At 46.2% G+C, this 24,597-nt stretch overlaps 1 non-coding gene across 1 annotated transcript; it reads right to left on the reverse strand.

The window, feature by feature from the left end:
* Positions 1–17,927: 17,927 nt before the first annotated feature.
* trnal-cag (transfer RNA leucine (anticodon CAG)) lies at positions 17,928–18,010 on the reverse strand. The gene has a single exon. It is a non-coding gene; the product is annotated as a tRNA-Leu (tRNA).
* Between the last annotated feature and the right edge of the window lie 6,587 nt (positions 18,011–24,597).

Here is a 24,597-nt window from a genome sequence, read left to right on the forward strand (position 1 = left end):
CTCACTCTCCATTGTGATGTCACTCCTTGATTTTTTTGCCCCAGCTCCGCTCCTGCCGTGCTCCTCTCTCTCTCGCTCTGTCTCTGAGTCGGTGCTTTTGACACACTTGTGAACTTTCTGTTCTGTTGTGCTCTTCTGTCTCTGGTCCAAAAATCTGAATCCAGTGGGATTTAAACTCACAACCTTTGAATGCTTTCTTTATCATTATTTAGAAGTCCAACATGCTATCTATTGCGCCACACAGACTTTGATCGACATCACCAAGGCCTTTGATCTTGTCAGCAGAGACGGACTCTTCAAACTGCGATGGAACACAGGCTGCCCGCCTGAACTCTTGGGCATCATCTCTTCTTTCCACGAGAACATGCACAGTTCCATCAGTTACAATGGAGCAACATCAGACACTTTCAAGATCAGCAGTGGGGTAAAGCAGGGCTGCGCACTGGCGCCAACTCTCTTGGGAGCAGAGGAACATTCAGCCCGTCGAGCCTGTTCTGCCATTCAATTCGATCATGGCTGATCATCTACCTCAACGCCCCTTTCCCGTGCTATCCCCATATCCCTTGATGTCATGAGTATCAAGATTTCTAACAATTTCTGTCTTGAACATGCTCAATGATTGAACTGCCACAGCTCTCTGGGGTAGAGAATTCCAATGATTCACCACCGTCTGAGTGTAGAAATTCAACCCTATCTCAGTTTTAAATGGCCTACTCCTTATTCTGAGACTTGGTCCCCTGATTTTAGACTCACCAACCAGGGCAAACATCCTGCCAACATCCACACTGGCACACCCTGTAATAATTTTATCAGTTTCAATGAGATCACCTCTCATTCTTCGAAACTTTAAGGAATACAGGCCCAGTTTCCTCATAAGACAATCCCACCATCCCAGGGATTAGTCTGGTGACCTCTGTTTCACTCCCTCTATGGCAAGTATATCCTTCCTTAGATGAAGAGACCAAACTATGCACAATACTCCAGCGCGGTTTCACCAAGGCTCGATACATTTGCAACAAGACATCTTTACTCCTGTACTCATGACCCCTCGTGTGAAGGCCAACATACCATTTGCCTTCCTAATTCATTGCTGCACCTGCATGTGAGCTTTTAGTGTCTCAGGAACAAGGGCACCCAGGTCCCTTTGGACATCGACAATTTCCAAACTCTCACAATTTAAGAAATACTCTGTCTTTCTGTTTATTCTACCAAAGTGGAGAACTTCACACTTATTCACATTATATTCCATCTGCCATGTTCTTTCTCATTCACTTAGCTGCTCCAGGTTCCCTGGAAGCCTCTCTGCATCCTCCTCACAACTCACATTTCACCGAGCTTTGTGTCATCTGCAAACTTGGAAATATTACATTTAATCCCGACATCCAAATCATTTATTTCGGTTGTTGACAGCTGTGGCTCCAACACTGATCCTTGCAGTCCCCCAATAGTAACAGCCTGCCATCCTGAGGAGGACCTGTTATTCCTGCTCTCAGTTTTCGGTCTGTTAACCAACCTTCAATCCATATCAGTATATTCTCCCCAATTCTATGTGCTCTAATTTTGTTTACTCACCTCCTGTGTGGGACATTACCAAAGCATCCACTGGTTCTCCTTTATCTGTTCTACAGGTAACATCCTCAAAAAACTCAACGGGTTTTTTCAAACCTGTTTTCCTTTTCATAAATTTATGTTGACTCTGCCCAATCATATCATTATTTTCTAACTGTCCAGTTATCACATCCTTTATAATTGGTGTATTCGTCTCCATGCTGCTATTGTACACTTTCAGTGACTCAGATGGGGGTGTTCACCTGTATATCAGAGCTGACGACAAGCTGTTCATCTTGGCAAGACGTAGAGACTTGGACGTCGAGACTCCACTTTCCATCAACATTGACAACCTCACTTTGGAGGTTGTCAACAGCTTCACATACCTTGGATCAGCAATCACCAGCAATCTGTCCCTTGATGCTGAAATCAGCACCAGGATTGCCAATGCTGCAGCTGTCATGTCAAAGTTGAGAAGACGGGTGTGAACCGACAGCAAACTGACCGAAAATACAAAGCTCCACGTGTACCAGGCTTGTGTTCTCAGCACCCTCCTTTATAGTAGAGAAGCATCAACAACTTATACAAGCCAAGAAAAGCATCTGAACAGCTTCCACCTCCACTGCCTCAGATGGATATTGGACAGCTCCTGGCAGCACAGAGTGCCGAATGAGGAAGTACACCAGCGTGCAGGGATCCACAGCATGTTTGCCCTCTTGAATCAGAGGCGGCTCTGTTGACTGGGCCAAATGAATGACAGTCACATTGCCAAATACATGCTCTTTGGTGAGCTTGCTATAAGCACAAGACCAACAGGTCAGGGAAAAAATCAAGTCATTTGGAGAGGTTTGAGTTAATTAAGGAGAGTGGGCATGGTTTTATAAATGGAAGTTCATGCTTGATGAATCTAACTGCATTTTTTGATAAACTATCTGAGAAAGTTGATGAAGGGAATGAAGTGGATGTTGTTTATATGGATTTTACAAAAGCATTTTATAAAGTACCACAGAAAAGGGTGGTTAACAAAATTGAGGTTCATGCATTAGGAGGGTCAGTGTCCATTTGGATAGGAAATTGGTTTAAGGACAGAAAATAGCGAGTCATATGAAATGGTTCTTGGTCAGACTGGAGGATAGTCAACAGTGGTGTTCCCCAAGGGTCAGTGCTAGAACCATTGCTTTTTTTTTGCTACAGATTAATGACTTGGATCTTGGAATATCGAGTAGAATCTCAAAATATGCCGATGACACCAAACTTGGAGGAGTGGCAAACAGTGAGGATGATATGAACTGCCTGAAACAGGATAGTTATCGGCTAGTAGGATGGGCAGACAGGTGGCAGATGGAATTTAATAGTGACAAGTGTGAGGTGATGCATTTTAGCAGAAGAAATAGGGAGAGGCAATATATACTCAATGCTACAGTTCTGAAGAGTGTGCTGGAATAGAGGGACCTGGAGTACATGTCCATCATTCTTTGAAGTTGGCAAGACATATTGCGAGAGTGGTTAGCAAAGCATGTGGGATCTTGGGCTTTATAAATAGAGACATTGAGTACAAAAGCAGGGTTGTTATGCTGAACTCTGGTTAGGCCCCAATTGGAGTGTTGCATCCAGATCTGCTCACCAATCTTTAGAAAGGATGTGCGGATTCTTGAGAGGATGCAGAGGAGATTTACCAGAATAGTTCCAGGGATGGAGGGTTTTAGTTTCAAGGTTAAGTTAGAAAAACAGGGTTTTTTTCTGCCTGTATCAAAGGAGATTGAGGGGAGAATGGATAGAGGTGTCGAAGGCTCTGACAGTTTTAGATAAGTTGGCAAGGAAAAATTGTTCCCATTAACTATTGGTACAAGGACTAGGGGATTCAGATTGAAGGTTTTGGACAAGAGATGCAGGGGGAATGTGCGGAAGAGCTTTTTTACACAGTGATTGGTAATGATCTGTAACTCGCTGCCCCCGAGGGTGGAGGAAGTGGAGACAATCGTTGGTTACAAAAGGAATTTCGATGGGCATTTGAAGGAAATAAATTTACAGGGCTAGGGGGATCGAGCAGACGAGTGGGACTGACTGGATCGCTCCATGGAGAGCTGGCCTGTACTCGATGGGGCGAATGGCCTCCTTCGATACCACAAATGACCCAATGACTCGATGAGTCTATGTCACTCTCAGAATCAAGACAACAGAGTGACAGATTTAACACAACATTATAACATATGTTTGGTTTGACAAATTCAATAATAACTCGTCTCCACTCCTAGTATTTCTAAATCCCACACATTCACTATAATGTGAACAATTATTTCCTGTTGTGTCTCTCTCACATTTGTAAACTTCACTGTATTGGAGTGAGGTGACATCTACTGGCGGGAAGCAAGAACTGCAATCAAGCAGCAGAAACTCCACAGTCTGTCAGGGTTAAAGAAACATTGCAATATGAGGAAATAGTGAAGGGGTTTGATCGGGCTGATGGAAACATGATTCCACTTGTGGTATCATATGAAGCAAGGGCCGGAAATATAAAATTGTCGTTAATAAAAGAAATGAGGAATTCATGAAAAATGCATTTGCTTAGAGAATGGTTATAGAGATATACAGCACTGATATCGGCCCTTTGGCCCACTGAGTCTGCACTGACCATCAACCACCCATTAATACTAATCCTATGTTAACCCAGAATACCCTACCACATCCCCACATTTCTCCTATCACCTACCCTAGGGCCAATTTACAACAGTCAATTTATCTATCAACCCACAAGTCTTTCGTTGTGGGAGGAAACCAGAGTACCTTGTGGAAGCCCACATAAACAACTTGCAAACTCCACACAGGCAGTATATAGAACTGAATCGGGGTCATTGAAGTTGTGAAGCTACAGTGCTCACCACTGCACCACCCTGAGAATGTGGATCGAGTAAAAAGTGAGATTGGATGGACAGAAGCAGTCTGAAAAGATGGCTCAAACAAAAGGTGAAAACCCTGAAATGTTAACTCTGTTTCTCTCTCCACAGATGCTGTCAGAGGTGCTGAGTATTTCCAGCACTTTCTGTTTTTATTTCAGCTTTGTAGGATATTGTTTTGATCTGAAAAAAATGCATGATCGGCTGTGGGTGCCAGTGAAATTCCACAGGAGTGAATAAAAACCATGCCAACGGTGGCTCGTTGGTCTAGGGGTATGATTCTCGCTTTGGGTATATAAGTGATTAATATGTGAGAGGTCCTGGGTTCAAATCCCCGACGAGCCCTTCTCTGTTGCCATTTTTAGTTTAAGGTCATCGATTGCTTTCAGCCTTCCAGAAAGCGGAATCGATTTCCAAACTCAGCCTGCTTGAGGACCGGGGAACTGGATTCAAAGAGCTTGTCGACAACATTGAAATGAACAAAATATGCAGATTGTCAAGTGGGAATATAAGGTTGCAACAGTAACTAAAGGCCTGCTCGGGTCAGCAAATGAAACCCGACCCAAGCCTGACAGCACCACATCCGACCTGGTCCGAGTCCTTTCATTTTTCCCCGTGCCCGAACTGACCACCAGAATGTTCAGTTAAACTTGCTTCAGTTTTTCACTTTTTAAGCTTGTGCAGGTAAGGCAACAAAAACTGTAAGTGGACTTGAAAGGTTGTTTAAATGTACATTAAGATTAGAGCTACGTACCGGAGGTGATGAGCTGAAGATTGTTACCATAGAAGTTAGTGATTGTGAGGTCACTAGTTAAAGAGAAACTCATGGAGTTGTGCCCAGACAGGTTGTCCCACACTGTATTGATTAAAATATTGCCCGAAGGCGAGAAAATATCATTATACATTCCCTAGACTCCTGCTTTACAGGTTGAAATACTTTCTGCAAGTTTATCCAGAGAGCAGCTGAGATGCAGAGACCAGGAAGGTCTTGAGTGACTAATTATTATAAAATATACATTCTTATATTAAAGAGATTGTGCTCTACCTTCGATGGAATCGCTCACTGCAGACTAGTGCGGAGTGTTTCCTGCCTTGACGTCCTGGCTGTCACTGGATCTTGAGTCCAGGCCTCTGGATTACTGGTCCAGTAATCTTTGAAATTTCTCCCTTGATCTAATATTTTAATCTGGTAAGTCAGATTTTACAAAAAAAAATTAAATGATTTAAGACTGCTTCATGTTCAGCAGTGCCAAATGAATAAAGAAATTCAAATATATTCAAAATTATATGTCAGCTATTAAATACTGATGCCCAGCTTTGAATACAAAAAATGCCTCTAATTGTGTTCTGGTCTGGAATGGAATTCTTCAGTGTTTCTGTTTAGCTTGGATTGACTCATCGATTTTCTTGTTTTTCACTTTGTCGATGCCTTTGAATAATTGTGGATCCTTCTTCAGGGAGTCTTCTTTCACCAGGTAGTTCTGACCTCTGATGATGTTGATCGTAATCAGCTTCAATTTGCTGATAGTTTTGGAAGTGAGCAGATTTCCTTTGCTTGAGTTCACAACATGGAACTTAGTCTGACGTGTGGACCCATGGGAGGATTTGAAAACTGCCCTTGCATTGGAGCATACAGTTGCATCCATCCAAACAGAGGTACAGTAGAAGTGACATATTCAGTTCAGTCTGTCGATCATGGGACTTTTAATCTCAGGGTTGTGAGTTTGAGCGCCATTTAGTTTTTCCATTTTTTAGGCTTCATTAGCAGAGAGTACAAGGAGTGTTTGAAATGAAATTCGACAACAGTATGAGAAACGCTCTCTTTCATTCGGGACTCTTAACTCTCTGCAGCATCTCGCTGTTAAAGATTGAACTTTATCTCATTTCTTTTTCAGCTGGGGGTCAGTGCAGCTCAGTGGGACTTCTGGCTGTCTCCCACCTCACAATTCATCAGTGCTGAGAAAGCAATGGGAAATATTACTCATGGCTGAGTAAGCAGAGGACACCGATTTAAGGTGAATGGGAAAAGAACCAAAGGCAACATGAGGAAAAACCTTTTTTAAGCAGCAAATGGTTAAGATCTGATATGTACTGCCTGAGAGTGTGACGGAGGAAGATTCAACCATAGCTTTCAAAAGGATATATGATAATTATCTGAAGGGAAAAAAAATTCAGGTTTTCATGGAATACATGAGGATGTGGCATGAGCTGAGTTGCTTGTGCAGAGAGGCAGCACAAGCACGCTGAGCTGAATCCCTCCTTTTGTGCTGTAAGTATTCTGTGATCTATGATTCTATACAAAGTGAAACCAACACTCACATATGAGAAACTGACAGGTAAAGTGTAAACCCCACACTAACAAACCAGCAAATGCCAGGGACAGAGTAAAACCAACAGTCCTAGACAAGAAACTGACAGATACTGTGTGAAACCCAAAAATCACTTATCAGGATTTGGCAGTTAATGTGTAAAAACCTCTCTTCAATATCCGTCCTGCAAGGTACAAAGAAAATTAGGTACAAACCCAGGCTCATACTTCGAAGACTGAGAGATAAAGAGCAAAACACAGACTCACCTACAAGAGGCTGACAAGTACAGAGAATAAAATAGAGGGGGTGCAGATTAAAAACACATGCATGTAACGGATACTGATAGGGATAGAATCAAACCCTTTCTCACACATGACACGAAAATTGGTGGTGTCGTAAATAGTGAGGAGGAAAGCCTTAGATTACAGGCCAATATAGATCATCCGAGGCAAAGAATATAAGAGCAGGGAGGTTATGACGGAGCTGTATAAAATGCTAGTTAGGCCACAGCTGGAGTACTGTGTACTGTTCTGGGCACCACACTATAGGAAGGATGTGATTGCACTGGAGAGGGTACAGAAGAGAGTCACCAGGATGTTGCCTGGGCTGGAGCATTTCAGCTATGAAGAGAGACTGAAAAGGCTAGGGTTGTTTTCCTTAGAGCAGAGAAGGCTGAGGGAAGATAAGATTGAGGTTTACAAAATTATGAGGGGCATTGATGGGTTAGATAGGAAGAAACATTTTACCTTAGCGGAGGGGTCAATAACCAGGTGGCATAGATTTAAGGTAAGGGGCAGGAGGTTTAGATGGGATTTGAGGAAAAAAATTTTACCCAGAGGGTGGTTGGAATCTGGAACGCACTCCCTGAAGAGGTGGTAGAGGCCGGAACCCTCACAACATTTAAGAAGTATTTAGATGAGCACTTGAAATGCTATAGCATACAAGGCTACGGGCCAAATACTGGAAAATGGGATTAGAATAGTTAGGTGCTTGATGGCCAGCACAGACTCAATGGGCTGAAGGGCCTGTTTCTGTGCTGTATAACTCTATGACTCTATATCAGAAACTGATAGATCTGGACAAAAGCTGATGTTCACATACAAGTTGTTGAAAGATATGTGGTGAAACTCACATTTTTTTTTATTTCCAAAATATACTTTATTCACAAAAATCTGTAAAAATTACATTCCCAAACAGTTTAAAACAGCATCAAGTCAAAAAATACAAACAGTGCAAAGGTGATCAGTTACCTTCTGTACAATCATGAGTTGCCTCACAACCCTTCCATTTCATTGTCATGCCATATACATTTTTACATTTACAGCACACAAAATTTCTCCGATACAGTTCGAGGGATTTCCCATGGATCCAGCCCCTCAGTCCAGCTTGGTGGGGGAACCTTACACTGTGGTCTTTCCCCATTGAGCCTTTGCTGCGGCTGCCCCAAGCTTTAGTGCGTCCCTCAGCACGTAGTCCTGGACCTTGGAATGTGCCAGTCTGCAACATTCGGTGGTGGACAACTCTTTTCGCTGGAAGACCAGCAAGTTTCGGGCAGACCAAAGGGCGTCTTTCACCGAATTGATAGTCCTCCAGCAGCAGTTGATGTTTGTCTCGGTGTGCGTCCCTGGGAATAGCCCGTAGAGCACAGACTCCTGTGTTACCGAGCTGCTTGGGATGAAGATCGACAAAAACCACTGCATCTCTTTCCACAAAGTTAACTCACATAGCAATAGCAGAAACAGTCACAAACCGAAAACTGAAACATACAGAGTAAGAACCCACATTCTCACACCAGAAATTCACGGCTACAAAGTGAAGCTGACTCTCTCCTCCCAGGCACTGACAGGTACAAAAGAAAACACGCACTAACATACCAGGAAATGAAATGTAGGAAATAAAACCTGATTATCATGTCAGACATTGGCATTAATGACAGTTGTGGTACCCAGAATGCTCTGTGCTCCAGAATTTGCCTTGTCTCTGATAAGGAGCAGGCGCGGTAGTGGCTGAGCTCCATCTGCAGCTGGAGCGGAATATTCACAAAGTGCAGGGAGACCGCGCCCGTAGCGGGTGCACACAGCTGGAGCAGGGCGTCAAGGCCACAATAGGATGGAACAATCCCGTTTGTGTCCCTGCGGGTGGCGGTGAAGCTTTTCCCTGGGAGGCTTCCCGAAACTGCCCGCCAGCAAGGTCAACTGGTTAGAGAGCGTCTGTAAATGGATAGAAATTGGGGATTGGGCAGGGAGCGTCTCTAAATGAATAAGATTTGGGGACTGGGCAAGGAGCGTCTGTAAATGGATAAGAATTGGGGATTTAGCAGGGAGCGTTTTTTTATCCGTTCGTGGGATGTGGGCGTCGCTGGCTAGATCTCAGCTACAGTAATGTGTCCAGTTCTGGGCACTAGGTTTCAGAAAGGACATCAAAGCTTTTGAGACAGTTTGGAGGAGATTTACGAGAATGATACCAGAGATGAGGGGTTTCAGTTCTCTGGACAGGGTGGTGAAGCTGGGATTGTTGGCCGAAATGTCAAGGGGAGGTGAGGAGAGATCTTTTTACCCAGTAACTGATTCGAATTTGGAATGAATTGTCTGACAGGGTGGTGGAAACAGATTCAATTATAACTTTCATAAAGGAATTGGACAAATATTTCAAAGTGAATTTCTCCAGGACTATGGGGAAATAGGCAGGGGGTTGGACTAATTGCATCATTTTTTTCACAGATTCAGCACAGGCACAAAAGACCGATTGGCCTCCTTCTGTGCTGTATGATTCTATGAAATAGTGACAGTCAGGGCAAGTCTGTACAAGAAGGAGAAATGGAGGCAGGTCAGGGAGAGCACATCACCAAAACTGGGAGATACTACATTGGACAGGGAGGGTCGGAGGGGGAGAGAGCACATACATACAGTCAGAATCAGCACCTTCAGGGGAAGACAGAGAGAGGAACCAGTGAGTGTAGTACTGAACCCAGCCAGAGTCAACCTGCTGAAACACCAGTGAGTTCACACTGGGGAGAGATCATTTACCTGCTCCGTGTGTGGGAAGGGGTTCACTCAGTCATCCAACCTCACTGAACATCAACTTGTTCACACTGATCAGAGACCTTTTCAATGTCCTGACTGTGAGAAGAGCTTGAAAAGCAGTAATGATCTGCTGAAACACCAACACATTCACTCTGGGGAGAGGCCGTTCCCCTGCCATGTGTGTGGGAAGGGATTCACTCAGTCATTCAATCTGCTGCAACATCAGCAAGTTCACATGTAACTGCAGGGGTTGGATTCTGCTGTTGTTGCTGCTATTCATCACTTTCAGAGACAAAGTTGGGTCTTACTTTATAACCAGTGTAGTCCAGATCAAAAGCGTCTTCTTAATGTTGAGATAAACGGGAGAAGAAACCGGGAAGTGGCGGCGAGGATGGGGGAGGTGCTGCACCATCACTTTAATGGTGCACCCTCCCTCCCCCGGGTCCTTGCTGCACGCCCGCCAGGCCTGGTGGCTCTGATTGGGGTCCTGAGAGCCCCTGAGACTCGGTGCAGCTGAGGCTGCGCTCACCCCCGCTCAGCTCTGTTGTGATATTTAAAATACGAAAGGCCTGTTGGACTGAGAGCTGATCTGGAATTTAGAAATCAGCATTACTGGAGGCTCATTGCTGCTCAGCACAATCTCACCCCACGCTCCTGGGAATTGTTGATTCTACACCCTGTAGTTCAGTTCTGCAATTAACTCGAGGGGGAGATGTGTGAGCAGAAAAACAGAGCGAAATGAAAACACAGCTGGACAGATGTGCAACAGGTCAATCCACTGTGACAATAACTCCATCTCTGACTCCCTCCTGACAGTAACCAGCCCTTTCACAGAGACTGTGGGTGGCTCTGATAAGAGCCTTTGGTTTTTTAGATGTCATTTTGGCCGCTTTACTTTTTCTGGGAGCTCTGAGCGCTGGTTTCCTTGCGCAGCAGCACGGCCTGGATATTAGGCAGCACCCCGCCCTGAGCGATGGTCACGTCTCCCAGCAGCTTGTTGAGCTCCTCGTTGTTGCGGATGGCCAGCTGCAGGTGTCTGGGGATGATGCGGGTCTTCTTGTTGTCCCGGGCCGCGTTACCGGCCAGCTCGAGGATTTCAGCGGTCAGGTACTCGAGCACAGCAGCAAGATAGACCGGGGCTCCAGCACCCACATGCTCAGCATAGTTGCCCTTTCTCAGGAGCCTGTGAACACGGCCCACCGGGAACTGCAGTCCAGCCCGGGAGGAGCGAGACTTGGCCTTGGACCGAGCTTTCCTGCCGGTCTTTCCTCTTCCAGACATTTCCACAATCTCACAAATACTTTCACAAAGAATGGATAATTTCTCAGCTTTTGTCATAAGCTTGAAACAGTCAAGATGCCCGAGTGGTCGAAAGGGCTGTGTTCAGGTCGTAGTGTTTTCTGGAGGCGTGTGTTCAAATCCCAAATCTACCAAGTTGTGTTTTGACTGAACTGGAGGGATTTGGGAGCAGCGGTGAAGGGAGAACATGGAAGAATATTGACAAGTGAAATGAAAATGGACCCAAAGATGTTTCTTCAATACATTAAGGTAAGAGGCAACTAAAGAAAGAGGAGTGCACTGAAAAAACCAAAAAAATCACAATGATTTTTGACATCTTGCCAGGATTGAGTGGCGCGTGCACGGGATGATGTCATTTTGCAGCGCCAACGTCATCACATTTCCGCAACAAATCCATCTTCGTGCATGCGTGATAAAGCGTCATTGGGTATCTAGCCACCCCATCCCCCCACCACTTGGCTGGAGGAAGTGGCTAAATGGGAGATTTTGAAGCTGTAGCTCTCCCCCCTCGGCAACTCACTCCAGGCCTCGACGATTCCCCCCCTCAGCCGCTCGCTCCAGACCTCGCTGCTCCCCCACCCCCCCCCCACTCCCCTGGCCAGTTGTTCCTCGCTTCGCACCACCCCACTCTCTGGCCACTCGCTCCAGGCCGCACCGCTTCCCTCCTCTCAGCCACTCACTCCTCCGTCGCCCTGTCACCCCTTGCGGCCCTCCTGCTTCTACAGGTGGCGCCTGGTGAAGAAATGTGGGAGCGAGTGTCACGGCCAGAGCTAGCAGCTGTGGGCTGGGCTGGGACAGGGTGGGGGTGGGGGTGCGGAGAGCGAACAGCCAGAGTGCGGAATTTCACCAGTAGGGAGGAGGGGGAGAAAGCGAGTTGCAGAGGGGGGAGAACGATCAGTGGGGTGGGAGCTAGTAGCTGTGTTCGGGTGAAGTCAGTCCTGGTCAGTTATATAAACAAATCACAATAACGAATTGGCAGCACATTTTATCCTCTGCCCGATTTTCCTTTCCATCGATCGGGGTACTAATTCACTATCTTCCAATGGAAATTCAATCATCAAATTCCTTTTGTATTTAATAGGATTACTGAAATGTTAAATGGATCTGAGGATTACAGTTAGTATTAGCAAACGCACCCGAGTGAATTAGCACCCCAATCGATGGAAAGGAAAATCGGGGAAGTATAAAATGTGCCGCCAATTTCGTTATTGAGATTCGTTGAGTAATTCGATTCTGCCCAACACTGAAATTGGCGGCTTTTTTGAATTCAACCTTTCTGCCAGGACGACAATTTAAGCCAATGATTTGCTGTATTTTCTAATTCGAGGCTCGGCAATTGGTTAAGACATGCGAATGGGAAGAGGGTGACCAATCAGAAGTGGGCTCTGGATCGCGCGGGCTCAAACTGCGGGAATTCCAGGTCCCTGAATGACTGAGCTGAAACTGATCAGTTTCACAAACCCTGTCAGTTTCAGTGCAGGAAACACTGTCTCGGGGGAAATAACATCACAAGTGGGTCTGGTTCCAGCGATGGCTGCTGCAAAACTCCCGGATTCCCTCATTGCAGCGAAATCATTTTGAAATTCTATGAAAACAATGAGTGATTCTGGAGGAGTGATGTGGCTTTTCACTGAGGGCATGTGTCGACTGGAGAAATAACTAACTGCAGAGCCTCGGGCACTGTTTACACAGCCCGTTCAGAAAATCAAATCCACTGCATATCCTTGCTACAAATGAAATGTCAAATTGGGGGATTCTAGTTTTGCATCTCGAACACAGCACAGATTTATTCCAGACAGTTCCAAACAGCCTATCCCACCCGCGAGTCTCTTCATCGATCAAACCCGAGATCCGCTTGACCCCGCCACGGCGAGCCAGGCGGCGGATTGCTGGTTTGGTGATGCCCTGGATATTATCACGAATCACTTTGCGGTGCCGCTTTGCTCCGCCTTTGCCCAGTCCTTTCCCTCCTTTACCTCTGCCAGACTTTCTTTTATTAATTTCCAAAATATACTTTATTCATAAAAATCTGTAAAAAAAAATACATTACAAAACAGTTCCAAAAAGCACCAAGTCAAACAATACAGAGAGTGCTAAGGAGATCAGTTTCCTTCAATACAGGAGTGAGTTGCCTCACAACCCTTCCATTTCATTGTCATGCCATGTACATTTCACAGCAAACAAATATTTTCTGGCTACAGTTCGAGTGGTTTCCCATGGATCCAGCCCCTCAGTTCAGCTTGGTGAGGGGACCTTACACAGTGGTCTTTCCACATTGAGCCTTTGCTGCAGCTGCCCCAAGCTTTAGTGCGTCCCTCAGCACTTAGTCCTGGACCTTGGAATGTGTCAGTCTGCAACATTCGGTCGTGGACAACTCTTTGCACTGGAAGACCAGCAAGTTTCGGGCAGACCAAAGAGCGTCTTTCAACGAATTGATAGTCCTCCAGCAACAGTTGATGTTTATCTCGGTGTGCGTCCCTGGGAACAGCCCACAGAGCACAGACTCCTGTGCTACAGAGCTGCTTGGGATGAACCTCGACAAAAACCACTGCATCTCTTCCACACCTGCTTTGCAAAGACACATTCCAGAAAGAGGTGGGCAACGTCTCTTTTCCACCACAGCCACCTCGAGGGCCGCCTGTGGATGGGGTGAGACTTCGGGTGTGCAGGAAGGATCTGACGGGGAGGGCTCTTCTCATCATCAGCCAGGCTACATTTTGGTGCTTGTTTGAAAGTTCTGGTGATGAGGCATTCTGCCAAATGACTTTGGACTTCTGCTCAGGGGACCATCCGACAGGATCCACCATCTCCTTTTCCCGTAGGGCCTTGAGGATATTCCGTGCAGACCACTGCCTGATGGATTGGTGGTCAAAGGTGTTTTTCCACAGAAACTTTTCCATGAAGGATAGGCAGTATGGCATAGTCCAACTGGATGGAGCATTCCGCGGCAATATGACCAGGCCCATCCTTTGCAACACCGGGGACAGATAGAACCTCAGCACGTAGTGACACTTGAAGTTTGCAAACTGGGGATCTACACACAGCTTGATGCAGCCGCACACAAAGGTAGCCATAAGGATGAAGGCGACGTTGGGTACATTTTTCCCGCCCTTATCCAGAGGTTTGAACATCGTGTCCCTCCGGACTCGGACCATTTTGGATCCCCAGATGAAGCGGAAAATGGCTCAGGTGATCGCCACAGCGCAGGAATGCGGTATGGGCCAGACCAGCACCACGTACAGCAATGTGAGCACCTCGCCCTTGATGACCAGGTTCTTACCCATAATGGAGAGAGATCGCTGCTCCCACATGCTCAGCTTATGTTGTACCCTGGCTACTCGCTCCTTCCAGGTTTTGGTGCACGTCCCAGCCCTTCCAAACCATATCCCCAGCACCTTCAGGCAGTCTGACCTAACGGTGAAGGGGACAAAGGATCGGTCAGCCCAGTTCCCAAAGAACATGGCCTTGCTCTTGCCGTGTTTAACATTGGCTCCCAAGGCCAGTTCGAGCTGGTCGCAGATGCTCATCAGTCTGCGCACAGACAGTGGATCCGAGCATAAAACGGCGACGTCATCCATGTACAGGAAGGTTTTAACCTGAGTGCCTCCGCTGCCTGGGATTGTCACCCCTCTGATGCTCGCATTCTTCCTAATAGACTCAGCAAAGGGTTCAATACTGCAAACAAACAAGACAGGGGAGAGAGGACAGCCCTATCTGACTCCAGATTGGATCGGGAAACTTTCTGATTCCCACCCATTGATTGAGACTGCACTCCTGATGTTTGTGTAGAGTAGTTTGACCAATTGCAGATTCCCTCCCCAAACCCCATTTTGGAATGCACATCCATCATGTAAGTGTGCGATATCCTGTCAAAAGCCTTCTCCTGGTCCAGGCTGATGAGGCAGGTGTCCACCCTCCTGTCCCGTACATAAGTGATCATATCCCTGAGTAGCGCAATGCTATCAGAGATTGTCCTGCCTGGTATAGTATAGGTCTGATCAGGGTGAATCACCAACTCCAGAGCAGACTTGAATCGACTGGCTATGACTTTTAACAGAATCTTATCGTCAGCATTAAGCAGTGAGATGGGCCACCAATTTCTTATTTCTGTCCGCTCCCCCTTCCGCTTGTCGATGAGGGTGATGATGCCTTTCCTCATGGATTCTAACATCCTGCCAGCCTGGAGCATACTCTTGTTTACTGCCAGACATGTTGATTCTTGCCTCAAATCAGTGCACAATAAAAGAGACTGATTCCGTCAGGCTCCTTTTTTTACAGGCCACCCGGACCTGGCTGAGAAAGGCAGAGTGAGAGCAGGGAGGGGAGGAGACAAGAGTGAAGATTAAACAGAGAGCTAGATGGAGGAGACACCCAGAGTGACAGACAGAGAGAGAACGGTTCCTCATCTTTCAGCTCCACCTCCAGTTTCCTCCGGGCTGCCAATTTCAAACCCTTTATTAACAGTGGAACCGAAACCCAGCTCTCCACACAAAGCCTTCCAGACTCGGTTTTCATAGTCAAGGCTTTCCAGAAAGCCGGAGCTTTTAAATATGGTCCCGATGCAATTAACGCTCAGTAATATTCCCACCTAAACACAGTCCATTCGATAACAAGAAACCTCCTCAGTAACATCACCATTTCCACACACATCCGCTTCCAGCAGTTTACAGCACCTGACTGCAGCTGCTTGGGGAATCTCCTGTGTTAAGATTGGAGTTGGAAAGCGGCCTTTACCCGGCAGTGTTATTGTCTCACACTGAATCTGCTAGACATCCTGTTCTCTTTATTGCGAGAGAGAAAGCACGGATTTAGGAAATGTTCATTTGAAATGATCTCTGTTAAGAACGAGCCCCGCCGTGGGACAGGTATTCCAGTGCAAAGAGCTGTCCATGACCGAGTGTTGCAGACTGGCACATTGCAACGTCCAAGACTATGTGCTGTGGGACGGCATTAAAGCTTGGGGAAGCCACCATGGAGACTCAATGGGGAAAGGCTGCAGTCTGAGGCCCTAGTAGGCCATAGTACAGTGAGGGGCTGGAACCCGTGTAAAACCCCTCGGACTGTTTGCACCAGAGAATGTTTGATGTGTAATGTAAATACTGTAAATATAACCTGTGCAGGCAGGGATAGTGAGATACATCATGTACATTATTGAAGGACACTGATCTGTATTGTACCTTATGTAATATTAAATTTGAACTGCTTTGCAATGTAATTGCAGAAATTATATGAATAAATTACATTTTGTGCAAAAGAAAGCAGCTTTCCTGTCAACACACACCTTGTCTCAGGGCACAACTTTCCTGTGATCTTGTCATACCCAACTTCGCTCTATATCTTCTGACACACACACTTTACAGCCTGTCATTTCCAAAAATAAGCATTCTAAAATCAAAAGACCTTTTGTTTATTTCTCCTTTCTTTTCATTTCTCCTCTATTCTTCTCAATCACTCCCTTCAACAGTCCTATTCAGATCAAGGTGGAATGTGAATAGTGTCACAACTCATCTGACACTATTATTACCCTTCTCTTCTCTTGTCTCATTCAATGGGAAAGTTTTATTCACCAGTCTGTTGCTGTTTTACACTCTTGCCATACCATCTGGTATTGCATCCATCTGAATTCTGTGCTTTCATGGCCTTATATTTCTTTTCCACTTCTGTATGATTTGTTTGCTTCAGTTCCATTCAACCAGGCTGGACCACAGGGAAGCTTGGAACCTTTGCCTTGGACGGGTCCACGTTGATCCATGACATTCAGAATCACCTCCTTGAAATAACTCCATAGTACAACTACAGTAACCACACAGCATCTGCTTCAAACACTCCTCCACATTTTATCTGTTCTGACCGTCAACACCTCCAGCTCTTTTGTTTAAGTGGAACCCATCAGGTGTGTATAGGCTCCTTCTATTCTGAAAGCTGTAGCACTGGTTCAGGGAATTCAGCCCTGTTTCTCTACTCGAAAGGATCAGCCATGCTTGATCTGCCTCGTATTTTGCTTTTATTGCAACGTTACAAGACCTCCAGTCCTCTGGCACCACACCTGTATTCAGTGAGGGATTGGAAAATGATAGTCAGATCTTCCACTATTTCTTCCCTGGCTTCTTTCAACAGCCTGGGGTACATTTCATCTGGTCCTGGTGATTTATCCACATTCAAGGATGCTCATCCCATTAAGACTTCCTCTCTCCTTAAGTTATCACGTCCAATACTTCACACTCCTACTCTTTAACTGGGCGGCACAGTGGCGCAGTGGTTAGCACCGCAGCCTCACAGTTCCAGGGACCCGGGTTCGATTCTGGGTACTGCCTGTGTGGAGTTTGCAAGTTCTCCCTGTGTTTGCGTGGGTTTCCTCCGGGTGCTCCGGTTTCCTCCCACATGCCAAAGACTTGCAGGTTGATAGGTTAATTGGCCATTATAAATTGCCCCTAGTATAGGTAGGTGGTAGGGAAATATATAGGGACAGGTGGGGATGTGATAGGAATATGGGATTAATGTAGGATTAGTATAAATGGGTGGTTGATGGTCGGCACAGACTCGGTGGGCTGAAGGGCCTGTTTCAGTGCTGTATCTCTAAAACTAAAGCTTAATAACAATATCTGCATCACCCTCTCATTCGGGAAGACAGTAAAGTATTCATGAAGGATATTGGCAACATCTTCCAAACCGATACAAAGGTTACATTTTTGATCTTTTCTGTGCCCTGCTATTTGCTTTGTTGCCTCGAACTCTAATGTTTTCATGCAACATCTTTGGGTCCATTGTTATTTTGTTTTCCCATGTTCTTTCCTGCTTTTTCTTTGCTTTTTACCGCTGCTCCCAAACGCCTCCAGTTCAGTCAAAACACAACTTGTCAGAAGTGGGATTCGAACCCACGCCTCCAATGGAGACTGCGACCTGAACGCAGCGCCTTAGACCGCTCGGCCATCCTGACTGCCGGTGATATGCAATTAATGCTAAGGAAATTATTCATTCTTTGTGAAAGTATTTGTGAGATTGTGGAAATGGCTGGAAGAGGAAAGACCGGCGGGAAAGCTCGGGCCAAGGCCAAGTCTCGCTCCTCCCGGGCTGGACTGCAGTTCCCGGTGGGCAGTGTTCACAGGCTCCTGAGAAAGGGTAACTATGCTGAGCGTGTGGGTGCCGGAGCCCCGGTCGATCTGGCTGCTGTGCTCGAGGATCTGACCGCTGAAATCCTCGAGTTGGCCGGTAACGCGGCCCGGGACAACAAGAAGACCCGCATCATTCCCAGACACCTGCAGCTGGCCGTCCGCAACGACGAGGAGCTCAACAAGCTGCTGGGAGGGGTGACTATCGCTCATGGCGGGGTGCTGCCTAATATGCAGGCCGTGCTGCTGCCCAAGAAAACCAGCACTCAAGAGCTCCCAGAAAAGGTAAAGCGGCCAAAATGTCATCTAATAAACCAAAGGCTCTTTTCAGAGCCACTCACAGTCTCTGTGAAAGGACTGGTTACTGTCAGGAAGGAGTCAGAGATGGAGTTATTGTCACAGTGGATTGACCTGTTTCACATCTGTCCAGGTGTGTTTTCAGTTCCCTCTCTGGATTTTGCTCTGTTTCTCTGCTCACACATCTTCCCCTCTAGTTAAGTGAAGAACTGAACTACAGGGTGTCAGAATGAACAATTTAATCAATTCCGCTGCCTTCGATTTGATAAATCCCGAGATTATCCCGGTACATTAACGGGAACTGGTTCGGAGCTGATGAATTAATTTAATAATGGAAGTGTCCGGGTTAATTCTCTGTTTTTCATTTGGACAGTTTGAATTGTGTCTTTTTTTTCTCTCTGGTGATCTGAGCGACGCTTCTCAATGAGAATCTGCTCCCAGAACAGAGTAAATGCAGGAAGAAAGAGGCCATTCTCGGGCTGTGTGTTTCTCTCCTAACCTGATCTGTTTAGAACGCACTGTTCCCAGAGGACGGAATCAGTGAGAGTTGTTCACACACAGGAGCTGAGTCCATTGCAGCGCTTTAATATGTGCCTTCCCCCCGGCCCTCCCTATTCTCCGGACACAGAGCTGTCTGTTTCATCCGGCAGCGGGATAGAGTCTGGGATTCTCTCCCCGCAGTGTCAGGGCCTGCAACCCCGGGGAACTGGCGGTTTCAGTCAGAGTGACCGAGCTGCCTTACATATCCTGTGTACTAATCTCCAATGGATTCAAATATTAGTGAACTTATTGGGTAATGTTTGTAAATAACCCTCATGTGAACGGACCCGACTCCATTAATGCCTTCCAAATAAAACTGGGATCCATTTCTTTTCCCCAAATGCCAGCTAACGGATCCCAGGAGCGGGGTTGAGATTGTGCTGAGCAGCAATGAGTCTCCGGTAATGCTGCTTTCTAAATTCCAGATCAGCTCTCAGTCCTACAGGCCTTTCGGGAAAGTGATGTGACAAAACAGAAACCATGTGGCCGCCCCTCCAATCTAATGGGTTTGATGATGAACAGAGATGGCAGCTCTTTCCTTTGCTGATTTGGTGGCTCTGAAAAGAGCCCTTGTTACACTTGTTACTGAAGCTGGGTTTAAGGTGCGTTCCCCGCGGATGCGGCGGGCCAGCTGGATGTCTTTGGCCATGATGGACCGGGATCATTCTGGTGAATCTGCTCATTTTCCGGCAGAAGCATCAGTCGCTGTTTGAACTGTTTAAAGTCAGGGGTGTATTAGCAGCCAGAAAGTGAAGGGCAGTTCATTGCTCCCTGCAGCATTATCCGCCTCTTTCAGGAGAAAAGATCAGAAACCGCTCGTTTCTGTCAGTCCCCGAGAAGCCTGTGAGAAGCGGTTAGTCGCTAATTTGTTCCTTTTACAGAGTGGAAGCTGATATTTGTCCCGTTTTAAATTGCTGAACTGGACCTTCCTCCCGCCGCTTACAGTTAACAGATTGACAAATGAAAACGATTCCTAAAATCGCGTCAGGATTTTGTGACGGTAAATACAGTAAAACAGAACATAAAATGAGAGGTTTTAAAATTGTTGCCTGAAAATTGAAATTTTCCATCACTTCAATTCCTTCCTGCTCTGGAATTGCCAGGCTTTTTCCAATTGGAAAATATAAGTCAATGAGAACTTCTATTTACTTATATGTGATTCTCCTATTGGTTAAGAATTGGATTGAGAAGCGGGTGACCAATCAGAGACAGAGTCAAACTGCGGGGATTCCAGGCCCCCAGTAACTGAGCTGAAACTATTCAGATTGACAAACCCTGGCAGTAGCTTCACACATTGGACACTTCACACTGAGTCATTCAAGGGCTGGTGTGAGAGAAGCTTCAGATCCTGTCATTACTCTCTGACTCATTATTCATCTCGAACCAAACAATTAGTAAATGTGAAGCAGTGAAGAGACTTTTCATTCTCACTGCAGAATGTGTCATCTGGGGAAATAAGGAACTATTATTTTGGGAGATTCCAGGTACGTTCCTCCCTGAACAAATCCATTCCTAACATTCCCGATCACAGCCTATCCCAGCTCCTGTTGTCACCCGACTCCAGCTGAATTGGAGAAACTCATGTGTTGGGGTTTGAGTTGTGAGGTGGGGTTTCTCCGCCAGTGTTACTGTCTTACAAACTCTCCCCCTGAATTTGTGAACTGAGACTGCACCGAACACATCCCCAGTTAGAGTGAGGGCCGGACATCCCTTTGTTTCATGACAGAGAGTGGGGAAAGGGCTGGGTGGAGGGGAGTCACCAGGGATCCTGGATTTACTCCAAATCATTTCCATGTGGAATCTGCAGGCGGGGCCTGGACAGGGATCATTTGATCAGGGGATCAGCTCTTTCCTGAGAGATGTGGGTGGCTCTGAGAAGAGCCTTTGTGTTCAGATGTTTACAAGTTTCCCGCGCTTTCACTTCTTTCCAGACCCTGCTTTCTGAGACTTCGCTGCTTTCGGCTTGACCTTGCTCTTCCATGTCTGCACTTTCTTCAGCGCCTTTCCGCCCGCCGCACTCTTGCCTTTTTTGACCTTCTTCGCAGGAGACTTTTTCTGAAGCGCTGCTTTCTTCACCGCCTTATTTGGCGTTGCCGCCGCCTTGCTGCTCGTTTTCTTGGCTGTTACTTTCTTTGTTGTAACTTTCTTGTCTGCTGGTTTCTTCACTAAAGATTTCTTGTCTGCTGGTTTCTTCACTGAAGATTTCTTGTCTGCTGGTTTCTTCACTAAAGATTTCTTGGCTGCTGGTTTCTTCACCTTCTTTCCCACTTTTCCCTGGGTTTTCCTTCTTGCTGGTTTTGAAGGAGCCGGAGGCTCCCTGTCCCTTGCTCTGCACCAGGGAGCCTTTGTTCACATTCCTCTTGATACTTTGCTTGATCTGGGTCTTGAGCTTCTCCTGAGCGGTGGCAGACCTGCAAGGAATCAACTACCAGCTAGCGTATAAAGCGAGACCAAGGCTCAGGGCCTTCAGTTACCTGGAGGGGAGTCGGAGAGGCAGCGGATCCTGTGAGGAACCACAATCCAGGAAGGATGAGAAGGTCATTGTCAGGGTACAGAGGAGATTAAGTTAAAGATTTACCAGTTTATAAGCAAGCGCAGAGCCAAGGAACGGTGCTGGGGCAGATCAAATAATAGGAAGCTGTGATCAGTTGGAAGGCAAGAGTGATTAAATGACAGAAGAGATGATGGTGCAAGGCAAAAGTCAGGGAAAGAATAAGTAACATTTTGTAAGCACAGATACCAGGAGTGGGGTTTGAACCCACGCAGACACATGTCTATTGGATCTGAAGTACAACGCCTTAACCACTCGGCCATTCTGGTACATCAACCCATCGCTGAAAATGAAATTTAATGTGATCCGGGTGCCATCTGGCCTTTTCCAATATAAAGTTATGACACCTCTCCCATGCTAAATTGGACCCTTCATTATTTATGAACCTCAATCGGATCACCCCTCAGTCTAGGTTTCTCTAAGGTGTAGGGTCCCAACTCTTTTAGTCTAACTTGATAACCAAGATGTCTTATACTGGGAATTTGTCGAATGTCTCTCCTCTGTACCCTTTCCAAAGCCTCAATATCACCCATCATGTGAGGAGACCAAGACTGGATACAATATTCCAAGTGAGTCCTGACCAAGGTTTCATAAAAGGACAAATTCGGGACATCTCAGATACTGAAGGAGTCCGTGTCCAGAAGCAGCAAGACCTGGACAACATTCAGACTTGGGCTGCTAAGTGGCAAGTAACATTCACACCACATAAGTACCAGGCAATGACCATCTCCAACAAGAGAGAATGTAACCATCTCCCTTTGACGATCAACAGCATTACCATCGCTGAATCCCCCCACCATCAACATCCTGGGGGTTACCATTGTCAAAAGCTTAACTGGACCATTCATATACATACTCTGGCTACAAGAGTAAATCAGATAGTGGGAATTCTGTGATGAGTAACTCAGCTCAAGGCACGTGGTGAAATGCTCATTCGGAGAGCTGGAGAAATGGACTGGTCAGGTGGGCAGAAAAGTGGCAAATGGAACTCAACTTGGAGAAGTGTGAGGTGATGCCTTTGGTGAGGTCAAACACAGCAAAGGAATACACAATTAATGGGTGAATGCTGAGAGGTGTAGAGGAAGTGAGGGACCTTGAAGTGAATGTCCACAAATCCCTGAAAGTAGCAGGACAGGTTGATAAGTTGGTTGAGAAGGCTTATGGAATCCTTTCCTTTATTAGCCGATGTATAGAATATAAGAGCAGGGAGGTTATGCTGGAACAGTGTCAATCATTAGTTAGGCCACAACTTGAGTTCTGTGTGCAGTTCTCGTCACCTCATTCCAGAAAGGATGTAATTGCACTGGAGAGGTTACAGAGGAGATTTACGAGGATGTTGCCAGCTCTGGAAAAATGCAGCGATGAGGAAAGATTGGATCAGCTGGGGTTGAATAGAGGAGGCTGAGGGGAGATTTGATTGAAATGTACAAAATTGTGAGGGGTCTGGATAGAATGGATGGGAAGGGTCTATTTACCTTAGTGGGGAGGTCAGTGACGAGGGGGCATAGATTTAAAGTGATGTGTTGAACAATTAGAGGGGAGATGAGGAAAGGTTTTTTCACCCAGAGGGCTGTGGGAGTCTGGAACTCACTGCCTGGAAGGGTAGCTGAGGCAGAAACCCTCAACTCATTTAAAAGGAGTCTGGATGTGCACCTCAAGTACCTGAACATGCAGGGCTACGGTCCAAATGCTGGGCAATGGGATTCAGCTGGGTGGCTCGTTTTTTGGCCTGCCTGTGCTGTAAACTTTCTATGTTCTATGATTCTATGCAGACACAATGGGCCGAATGGCCTCCTTCTGCACTGCAATAATTTTGTGATTTTTGACTCTCCAAAACTTGTCAACCATCTACAAGGCACAAACCAGGATGAGTGCAGCACCAACAATACTCTAGAAACTCGACACTGTCCAGGACAAAGCAGCCGCCTTGATTGTCACCCCATTCACCACCTTAAACATTCACTCCCTTCATCACTGACGCACAGTGGCAGTAGTGTGTACCATCTACCAGATGCACTGCTGCAACTCACCAAGGCTCCGCAGACAGCACCTTCCAAACCGAAGACCTCCACCACCTTGAAGGACAAGGGCTGCAGATGCATGGAAACACCACCATGTGCAAGCTCCCCTCCAAGTCACACACCATCTGATCTGCAAATATATCGCTGTTCATGCACTGATGCTGGGTCAAAATTCTGGATCTCCCTTCCTAACAGCACTGTGGGTGTACCTACACCACATGGAGTGCAGCAATTCAAGAAGGGAGCTCACCGCCACCTTGTCAAGGACAATTAGGGATGGGTAACAAATTCTGGACTTGTCAGTGTCGCTCACATTCCATGAAAGAATATGCCTCATCTGATACTCAATTGTCCTCTGAATGCAGCCCAACCCTCTATTTGCTCCAACTATCACTTCACATCATTGCTGCTGTAACTTTCGAGATCTGTGCACGAGAACATCCAGATCTCTGCTCAAAATTATTTTCTTTTTTCCACCTACTTTAATGTTTTTCCCTGAAGGGTGTATGAATGTTGAACATTCGCCCTGTCCACATGAATAACACTGCACTTACCCAAATTAAACATCATTTACCAGTCATGAACCCAATCTCCCAACACATTAAGATCAGCCTGAAACAGTCGAGTATCGTCTACAGTCTAAACACTCGCACAGATCTTCAAATCATCTGTAAATTTACAGATGGTGCCCCCTACACCTACATCCAGATCATTAATAAAAATAGTAAAGAGCAACAGTCCCAACACCGATCCCTGTGGGACACCACTGGTAACTGGTCTCCAAACAGATCCAGATCCATCTGTAACTACTTTCTGCCTACGTCTGCCAGTCAGTTCCCAATCCAGATCAATATATTACCACTGATACCAGGGACTTTAATCTTATAGAGAAGCCTCTTGTGTGGAACCTTATCAAAATCTTTTGGCTGAGATCTGCTAATTGAACACAGGCCGGGGATGAGGCCTAGGCCTGTCCTGCTTTGTGTGTGGGTCTCAGGACCACACA

The sequence above is a fragment of the Heterodontus francisci genome, unplaced genomic scaffold (assembly GCF_036365525.1).
Source record: "Heterodontus francisci isolate sHetFra1 unplaced genomic scaffold, sHetFra1.hap1 HAP1_SCAFFOLD_43, whole genome shotgun sequence".
Classification (NCBI taxonomy): domain Eukaryota; kingdom Metazoa; phylum Chordata; class Chondrichthyes; order Heterodontiformes; family Heterodontidae; genus Heterodontus; species Heterodontus francisci.